Genomic DNA, 10416 nt, shown 5'->3' with positions numbered 1-10416 from the left:
AAGCAAAGAAGGAAAAAGAACTGATTCGGAAACAAGGCTCATGAGAGCTTAACTATTGGGGAGCCTCCACGGAGCAGCAGAGCTGAAAATCAGAACGCACACCAACTCGTCCTGTTTTGGAGTGGTTTCTATTCTAGAGATAAAGGGCAGCGAGTTATTGGGAACAAACACGAGAGCAGGGGGACACAGGGCTATTCACTTAGCCCTCCCGTGGAAAGGCGTAGCTTGCAAAGGCGGTAACAGGGACCCACTCAGTTTCTGGAAATGACCCCTGGCTGAGGCTCTGGGCTGACAGAGAACAGTGTCAGGGTCTGCCTTCCAGGTCCAGTTGTGGGGAGGAAGTGAAGGCGCTTCTGAGCTGCTTCTGATTAGAATGGGGTCAGGAGGGGAGCCTTATCAACACCATCTGAGCACCACAGCCAGGAGCCCTGGGAGAGGCGTGACCAAAGTGTTCTTTGCTCAGAGTGTCAGTTTCCATTCAGTCCTTCTTTCCTCCCTACTCCCTTAATCCCACCATTTACCAGCACCTTCTACCACTTGCTCCAGCTGCCAGAGGGGCCCTCCAGCTTAGTTTAGTCGTTAGGAACTGACTTCCCTACCGAGGCCTTGAAAATTTTGTATATTACAGTCAGTGAATTTTATTAAGTGTTTATTCACTCAATTGTTCATTCATTTCGAAAGCCCTCACTGAGTACCTATGAAGTGGGAGCTTGAGCGCTCGGCACAAGGAATGCGTGCATGAAAGAACTTGGGAGCCATTCACTCTCTAGTTGGGGAGCCAGAAAAGCGGGTGGCTGATGAGAATATGAGGCCCTAGGCAGCAGGATAAAGGCAGCACAAGGGACTCTGCCTGGACAGTGACAGGGAGCGGGGAGAATATACAGTGTTTTCTGCCAAAGGCAGTGGCTGGGGGTTCAGAGATGTGGTGATGGAGTCAGAGAGGTGGGCCCTGGAAGTACTCCAAGGGATTAATTTCCATTCTGGGCCCTGGAGAACAAGGCATCTGATATCCAGACCAATGCAGTTATTAGTCCCCAAGGGACCATGCAGAGGAGAAGCAGCGTGGCTGCAACGACACACCTGGGTGCAGGTCCCTGAGGCATGCACGCTGCTCCTGCTGTGCTGGGCTCTGGAACAGTCGTCCTACACACACGTGGGAGCAGAGGCTGTGGTCCAGGCAATTGAGAAAACACTCTTCAGATATAAGAGGCAAAGAGGTTCGGGGAGCAACGGGAAGGCTGCCTCAATTATACAGGTATTTAATTTTCCATTTCCTGTAACCATGTCTATCAATTGAAATTATGATGAGATTTAGATGAGGGATCATCTAACGTGGTATTTCCAGCGACTCGGACTATTTCTATTTCAGTAACTCAGCCACGAACCACTGCAGGAAAAAGGAAAAGAAAAAAGATAGACATATATATTATTTCCTCCATAATCAGGAGCTTTTGGGAGCGATATCATCCTTGTTATTTTCTTCACTTTGCTCCGATGGCCAGTCTCATTCTCTAAGAAAGATTATGCTGGCTTTGTTATTATTTTTATTATCATCACTATTTTAAACTAAAGCAAATATGATAGAACAGGGTGGAAGAAAGTTTTGTGGACTTTCCCCTTTTTGCCCCACACCTTAGCTCTCATTCCTAAACTCCTCTAAGCAAAGTGCTTAGGCGTGAGCTACTGAGAGATGCTCACAGAGACAAGCATTTGCAGCTTAGCAATAGATAACCATGACGGCAAGGAGAGCCTCGGTCCTCCTGGCAAGATTGTACCCGGCGCCCTGAAACCTCCCTCCTTTCTGAGCCAACAGGCACCTGGACAGCCCTCCTTCTCCCAGGCTGCCGCCTGGAGGCTTAACTCTTGAGGGTGACGCTGAGCTGGCCCCATTTCAGAGGCTATTACCGGGGAGGTGTGCTTCAATCCCAAAGCCATAGGAAACCAGACTTCAATCCTAAAAGTCTGGCATTTAGGCTAAGTATGAACGAGAGGATCAAACCTGCAAAAGACCATTTCTGGTAAAAAAAGAGATTACGCAGTTGTCCTTAAACTTAGAAAAAGAATGACGTTATTCCTAGTTGTTGTAAGTGTATTTATTAAGAACGTTCCCCCTGCCCCTTGTGCTCACCTGGGCAGCACATATGCTAAAATTGGAACGGTACAGAAAAGATTAGCATGGCCTCTGCGCAAGGATCACACACAAATTTGTGAAGCATTCCATTAAAAAAAAAAGATTCTTCCCCCCCCAAGTGAATATTTTGCAAAGTTACCTTTTTAATTGGATATAAAATCAAATGGTAAAAAGCCAGTCAAATTTAGCAGTGGGGGGTTGTATACCAACTTTAGTGACACTAATGTTAATAAGTTCTGATAACCCACTACCATCGGACCAGCCAAAGCAGCTGCTTTCACTTTCATTATATAAATCTCTGAAGTAGCTACTCCAAATAACTTAGGATGAGCTGTTTTCGTAATTTTTCAAAAACAATTTAATATTATATGAACAATACTGTACTATGCTACAAAAAGCAATACATTTCCTGATTATTTTCCTTGGATCTTAAATGGCTTAGCACAAACTGATATTCAAAATGAATGTAGTTGCATGATGGGAAATAGAAACAAATTACCAGATGGAAGCCACTTGTGTTTCACAAATATCTTAAGACACACAGGGATTGCAGAAAAAAATAATGAACATACTTGTGCCAAATGTTTAGCAACAAAAATATAAAACATTTAATGTCAACAAAATCAGCTTTGATTTTTTGATCATCTTCCTGTCTATGATTTGCAAAACGCCTTCCTGATTCAAGGCAGCAGCAGATGGCAGTCATACACAGAAGATTCACTTTCCACATAAAGCTTTGGCTGGAGAACTTCTCAGCCAAGAATACACTTAGCGTTCTCACTTGTTGTTTTCTAGACTTTTTCCTCTTTTCCTAATAACCCCTAATAGTCATAATAAGTCAAACAGTTATGCCAAGCTTAATATGACCATATCCTTCACCTTTAAGAAAGACTGCTGCTGCTCTGTAGAAGTTGCCTTAAAATGCTGAAAATACTCTTTTATCAATGTTGTTGGAGGTGGAATCCCACTCAATGATTAGATATAAGCACCCTTGCCAAATTCCAGGTAAGAAATCCTACACGAACCAGAAGAAAAGGAATGAGAAAGATTAGAAAATGATCAATAAATAGTTATTATCTTTGCCTGTAACTCTTAATTTTCCTGTTTTAAATCATTCATACTTTAAAATACTAAACATTAAAGTAAATTGAAGGTTTCAAGGACAGAAGAAAATGTGTGTTCAAGATTATGATTAACTTGAATGCTTAGAAATGCCACTTTCTAAGGCATAACGTAAGTCTAAGTTTGCAGACTTTGTATGCATTGAGCTTGGCCAGTAAGATGGAGTTTTTTAAAGTAATTAGAAGGAGAATTATGATAGTTCCCTGGGACCGGAGGCTTAGAGACGTGAAGGGCTGAGACTTCTGGAGAGTGAAGAATAGAGAGAAGACACAGTCTCTACCCTCAGCTTTATAATCTCTCAGGCAGTGATTGGGACCACTTGCCAAAATGGACGAGCTATGATTTCCTGCAAGCCCGACCAGTCCGAGATTACTTTCACCTCTGCCACATTTGAGAGGTTCTTCCATTCATTTGGATGGAAGGCCATTCTGGTCTCAGACTACTCTTAGCAAAATGTAAGTAATCAACTTCTGTTTGACATGGTAGCCTGAACACATGCATTTGTCTGAATTTCTTCTCTAGCCCCACTAACTCTAGAGTGAAATAACAAAAAAGGGGCAAAGAGAAGAGAAAGAAGACATACCTGCACGTCTTCCTCCTGCCTGGAATGGGGATTGGTGCCTGGAGCTGGAAAAGCCATCTTGAGATCTTGAGACAGATGCCCTCACTAAGGATGGCATAAGATGAAGAGGAAGGATCTTGGAGCATTGATGACACATTGGGACATTGCTCCATCTCTTGACACTGCCTTGCTCCACCCTTCTTGTGACCTGAGCCACTATGTTTGGGTTTCCTGTTACACGCGGCTCCACACATTCCTGACTTGTAGAAAGAGTGTACTCAAAGCATGGGCTATGTGTCACTGGATCATGAGAAATTTTAGGTAACACCATACATGCACTTAAAATACACTGATTCCTATAAGTAGAAAGTTCTTTCTTTCCAATTTTCTTTCATTTTTTCTGATTACATCAAGGGGGGAAAATCTTGGTTTGATGATAATATATCATTAACACTCCCATTTGCTAAGCTTCTTTTTAAACAAAGGGAAAATATCTTTTGCTGCAACAGTATCTTGCTAGGATTTAATAATGTTACTTTGTTTTCATTGTATTCATATTTATGGGTTCCTTATGGTAATTGATACTGATTTTCTAATTTTAGTAGAGATGGAAAGTTTTCTGGAAAAATAAATACATTTTTGGAAAACTTCTTGGGAATAAAAGGAACAACCTACTGATAGATGCAATAACATGAATGAATCTCAAGAACAATAACGAACAAAAGAAGCCAAACACAACAATGTACATAGAGTATAATTTCACCTATATGAAATTCTAGAAAAGGGAACACTGATCGATAATAACAGAAGCAGATCTGTGGTTGCCTAGGATGGAGGTTGAGGATGGGGACTGTGCAAAGGGAGGTGCATTTTGTAGTGATGGAAAATTCTACATTTTGGTTGTGGTTTCATGTATGTATACATTTATCAAAGCTCATAGATGGGCTGGCCCGGTGGCGCAGCAATTAAGTGCACATATTCGGATCCCGGCGAGGACATGGTACCGCTTGTCCAGCCATGCTGTGGTAGGCATCCCACATATAAAGTAGAGGAAGATGGATATGGATGTTAGCTCAGGGCCAGTCTTCCTCAGCAAAAAGAGAAGGATAGGCAGCAGTTAGCTCAGGGCTAATCTCCCTCAAAAAACAAAACAAAACAAAACAACTCATAGAAATGCACAATTAAAATGGGCGCATCTTATTGTAAACAAATTATACCTCAATAAAGATAAAAAGAAAAAAGAAGTACCGAAATAAAACTTATTTAAGGAAAATATTGTGTAAATAACCATTCGAGGGACACTTGGATTTCATAAACCCGTGAGATGAGTTCCAGATGGCTGTGATTCAGACCACATATCACTTCAACAGGAGTTTAACAGATGCTGGGATCAAGGTCCTAAAACTGCATCCAGGAGCCACTGCCGGGGCTGGAGATGAGCGCTGCTGAGGAGCAGGGGCGGCCTGAGGAGGGTGGTCTGAGGAAGGGAGGAAGATGTCACAATTAGCCTGCGTTACAGTTGTGCTTTGGCCTGCTGGGAAAAAGAGCAGTTCAGGAGGACGGGCCATTTGTCATGGGGGTCATAGGGGTGAACACTTTTCATGAGCTAACCTGTGCCTTTTTCAGAATATGCTGGAAACCCTTCCATGGCCCCCTGCTGTCTTCAGATGAGGTTTAAATGCCGTAATTTCTCTGGGTCCTGTCTTCCACTGACTCGTCTCTGCAGGCTGTCCCCACTCTGCCCGTGACCTCTGCTCTCCAGCCAGACCCAGGAACTGCTCAAAGCTCCATGCTGTTCCCTTTCCCATCCACCTCGACTATAGCAATAGCCTCCTACTGGCAGGGCAGGGAAGGAAATGATTAAGGGGAATCTGTGGACAAGAGCATCTTCAGCCAGCTCTCTCTAGGCAGTTCTCTGATATGATTTCTCCCTTTAAAAATCTCTGTGCCTGATGAAAAGATGCTCACCATCACTGATCATCAGAGAAATGCAAATCAAAACTACACTAAGATATCACCTTACACCCACTAGAATGGCTAAAATAACCAAAACAAAAAGTAACAAATGTTGGCGAGGTTGTGGAGAAAAAGGAACCCTCATACACTGCTGGTGGGAATGCAAACTGGTGCAGCCACTGTGGAAAACAGTATGGAGATTCCTCAAAAAATTAAAAATAGAAATACCGTATGACCCAGCCATCCCACTACTGGGTATCTATCCAAAGAACTTGAAATCAGCAATTCCAAAAGAACCATGCACCCCCAATGTTCATTGCAGCATTATTCACAGAAGCCAAGATGTGGAAGCAACCTAAGTGCCCATCAACTGATGATTGGATAAAGAAGATATGGTATATATATACAATGGAATGCTACTCAGCCATAAAAAAGGATAAAATTGTCCCATTCACAACAACATGAATGGACCTGGAGGGTATCATGTTAAGTGAAATAAGCCAGACAGAGAAAGACAATCTCTCTATGACTCCACTCATATGCGGAAGTTAAACATGTGGACAAAGAGAACAGATCAGTGGTTACCAGGGGAAAGGGGGGTTGGAAGGTGGGCACAAAGGGTGAAGTGGTGCACCTACAACACGACTGACAATAATGTACAACTGAAATTTCACAAGGTTGTAAACTGTCATAATCTCAATAAAAAGTTAAAAAAAAATCTCTGTGCCTCGGCTATAGCAGATGCCTGTTCTAGAATGCACAAGGAGAATGTAACTATGTGAACGACAACAGCATGTTGCCTTTGGGCAAAGATCTCAAAGGAATATGAAAAAAAAGGCAATTGTGCTACGGTGATAGAATGCCAGGTACTTCTCTTTCCTTTAAAAGTTTACTTGCATGAGGCATTTTTGGGGGTGATATAAACATCCTAAAACTGGATTGTGGTGACGGTTGCACAACTCTATGAATTTACTAAAAATCACTGAATTTTATGGCACACAAATTCTACCTCAACTTTTACTTGTGTTCTTATAAGGTTTTAGCAATGAGTGAAAAATTAGAAATTGAAGGAAAAAACCTCCAGTGGGATTCAGGTGCTTTATCATCGTAGCCATTGTACAAACATGTCGAGGCCTGGCCAGGTGCTCGGCCCCACGTGGTGTGGGCTTGGAAGACGTTGAGATGATTGAGGAAGCCTGGCCTTCGAGGCGTTTAATTGAATGCCTGATTCACGGACTCTGGGGTGCTCAACTGTATTCAGGGCCAGACTGTTCACGTTTCATACCGGGCTTATCCCGGTGAGTAATCACTAAGATCAGTATCAGCAAGAGAGGAAGACAGTGTCAGGCTCTGCAACCCTGGGGAAGGCCCTGCAGGATGAGCCTGCGTTGCCGACACCAGGCCCCTTCCAGGGAGATCAGCGGTCTCAGCATTGGGGGTTCTCTTTCCACAGGTCCCCCCTGGAGCTGGCAGCGCAGCCGGGAGGGCAGGCGCCGGGCCCGTGCAGGGAGGGCAGCGGTGTGGAACCCAGGGACCCAACTGAAGCAGAGCCCTCGAAGTTAACCACTCGCCATGGGGCCGGCCCCCTTTGTCTTTTCAGTAATAGTCATTCTAACAGGTGTGAGGTGATATCTCATTGTGGTTTGATTTGCATTTCCGTGATGATGAGTGACGTCCAGCACATTTTCATGTCCCTGTTGGCCATCTGTATGTCTTCTTTGGAAAAATATCTATTCGGGTCCTCTGCCTATTTTTAAATTGGATTGTTTGTTTTATTGCTGTTGAGTTGTATGAGTTCTTTATACGTTTTGGATATTAACCCCTTATCAGACGTATGATTTACAAATATTTTCTCCCATTCTACAAGTTGCTTTTTCATTTTATCGATGGTTTCCTTTGCTGTGCAGAAGCTTTTTAGTGTGATGTCCCACTTGTTTATTTTTGCTTTTGTTGCCTTTGCTTTTGGTGTCAAATTCAAAAAGTCATCACCAAGACTAACGTCAAGGAGCTTACTCCTCTGTTACCACTTATGTTACCATTTGTGAGCCTCGAAAGACTAACCTGTGCATGTAAGTGGCAGAAGTGGAATCTGATGAGGTTTGTCTTAGCTCAGGCTGCAATGACAAATTACCACAGACTGGGGGCTTAGACAAGAGACATTTATTTCTCACAGTCCTGGAGGCTGGGAGCCCACCATGAGGGTGAGGCGGGTAGATCCCTGGTGAGAGCTCTCTTCCCGGTTTGAAGGTATCCATTTCTCACTGTGTCCTCACATGATGGGAAAAGAGATCATCTCTCCTGTCTCAGAAGGGCACGAATCCCATTCCTGAGGGCTCCACCCTCATGACCTAAGCACCTCCCAAAGCCCTCACCTCCAAATACCATCATATGGGGGATTGAGGAGTCAACATATGGATCTTGGGGGGGACACATTCAGTACCCAGCAAGGCAGCAACAGCCTTTTAATTTTAACATATCAACCTTCCAGGCACTCAAGACTTTTCTCCATATGGGACATTTAGACCAAGACACCTGCCATCAAGTCACTGGATCCTGACAGCACCTAGCTGTAGAATGTGGTTTTCATTTAGTCATGAATATCCGTTGAGTATCTACTGTGCTCGGGAAGCTACAGGCATGTGACCTCACCCCTGCTGGGTCCTCCTGCTTATTGCCTCCTGGAGGAGGCAAATGGAAATGGCCAGTGATTTCAGCGAAAGCAAGCTAAAGCAGAGATTGTTGCCAGATGCTCCAGCTGTCTCTTTCCTGTGAAGTGACTCTGTGTGGCCTCACAGAGACCATTGTCCCCTGCTGCAGGGGCCCCTCAACCCTCTCCACGTCCGGCAGTTTCTTCAACCTCCTAGCCATGGGCGCATCCTGCTGAGCCTGATGCCAGCACAGGACGGTGGCATGGATTTCCTACCAGCCATCGTCAGCCAAAACTTGCAGATGTTCTATTCTTGGAAATGTATTCTTTCACCATTAACATTCTTTACTATATATATTATAATAATTTTATCTAAGTTTTTTTCTTTAGTCATTTTCACAAACTGAATAACCTACACTGTAAATTGGATTGTGCTTATAATTTTCTTTAAAATGCAATAAAAGCTCTTTATCTAAGCTATGAATAGTCTCTCTCTTTCCTTGGAAATTCCTCAGGCTGAATGTATATTTCTACATCCCTCAAAATTTGGGGAGGGGGCATTGGGCTTGGCATCAGAAAAGTGGAGTTGAGACCTGGTGGGGTCACTTTTCAGCTGTGCCTCTTTGGGTGAGCCGCCCAGCCTCTCCAGTCTGAAGCTCCTGGTGTGTAAACTGTGTATGAGGACCTTATATCACACTTTGTTGTTACCTTCTATATTAGAGAGAAACACTGGCAGGTAAATCACAATGTTTACTTGGCTACTTGGGGGCAGAGGTGGTTTGGTTTCTCTTGGGTATCCCTTGCCACAGTGCTGGCCAATAGCAGAGGCCAATAAACAGTTGTTGACAATCTCCTTATTAAAACAATGATGTTTGTGCCTCCATGAAAGGACGGCAAAAGCAGGAGGACCCAAGGGTGAGCTCGTGGATACATGGAATCCTTTTTGAATTCCGGTTCTTAGGGATTAAACAATGTGCACTTGAATCAAAAAAGTCCCTGAGTGCAATTATTTATCCTGCTAAATAATGCACTAATGCATACAAATCAAGTAACCATTCTTAAATAATAGTGTCCAATAACTAGGAGTCTGGGAACTCATCAGCATGGTCAAGTTCACTACCGATCCTCAGTCCTGCCGAGTTTCACTGATATTCCTAGCAGTTTGGAGTCTTCAAAAGGTTGGCTGCAGCAGTTTGAAGGGCAGAGCATCTTCTGCTGCTTGCATGACTTCTGAAGCCAGGCTAGATCCCGTCTATGGTTGATAACACGGCTCCTTGGAAATGGAAAATTGTTCACTCATTTCTTTAAATAAGTGATGCCTATGCACAAGGCACTGTGAGGCTAATGAAACTAATATAATTGTATAAGCACCACTAAAGAGGTTCTAATTTACCTGGGGACACAAAATACACTTACAATTATTATAAAACAACAAAGGACATGCTAAGTGACAACATACAGTAAGGTATAAACGAGGGTCTTTGGTGGTTCCCAGGAGGAAGGAGCAGACTGAAGCGAGAGATTGGTCCCAGGAAACCGAATCAGCAGGACCTTTCTCTTGGTTATGGCTGGAGGAGGTAGACTCAGCTGGACTCCCTCACAGACAAAAGAAGGAAATGAAAGGGGAGGTTTATCAGTAAAGGAAGCCGCTGCTGGAACTCAGTAGTTCTTCTCAGGTCTCGACAGGGCGGCCGCCATAATGCCCTCTTCCCAGAAGCCACACTCCAAAACCGGCGTGAGCGTCCCCAGCATTGCGGTCGGACCCATCAGACCTGGGTTAGCCAAATGAGTGGAAAGCTCTGCTCGAAGTCTGATATGTTAGTAATTAAACAGAAATAGTCATCGGGTATTGCATAAAGACCAAAATCTTAATTTTCTCTTTTGAGCCTGTACCTTCCTAAATTTGACCAAAGACAGAAGCTCTGATTTCTTTCCCTTCTCTTGCAAGAGAATATACGAAGGAACATCAATTTGATATTCTGTATATTTTCTAAACCC

At 43.6% G+C, this 10416-nt stretch overlaps 1 non-coding gene across 1 annotated transcript; it reads left to right on the top strand.

Annotated features, from left to right (window-relative positions):
- The first annotated feature begins 2120 nt into the window (after positions 1–2120).
- Positions 2121–2227, top strand: LOC139083150 (U6 spliceosomal RNA). Its single transcript, XR_011539719.1, has one exon. It is a non-coding gene; the product is annotated as a U6 spliceosomal RNA (small nuclear RNA).
- Positions 2228–10416: the final 8189 nt, after the last annotated feature.

Source organism: Equus przewalskii, chromosome 4 (genome assembly GCF_037783145.1).
Source record: "Equus przewalskii isolate Varuska chromosome 4, EquPr2, whole genome shotgun sequence".
Lineage (NCBI taxonomy): Eukaryota > Metazoa > Chordata > Mammalia > Perissodactyla > Equidae > Equus > Equus przewalskii.
The sequence above is the reverse complement of the archived record's forward strand: the minus strand, read 5'-3'. Positions and strand labels throughout refer to the sequence as shown.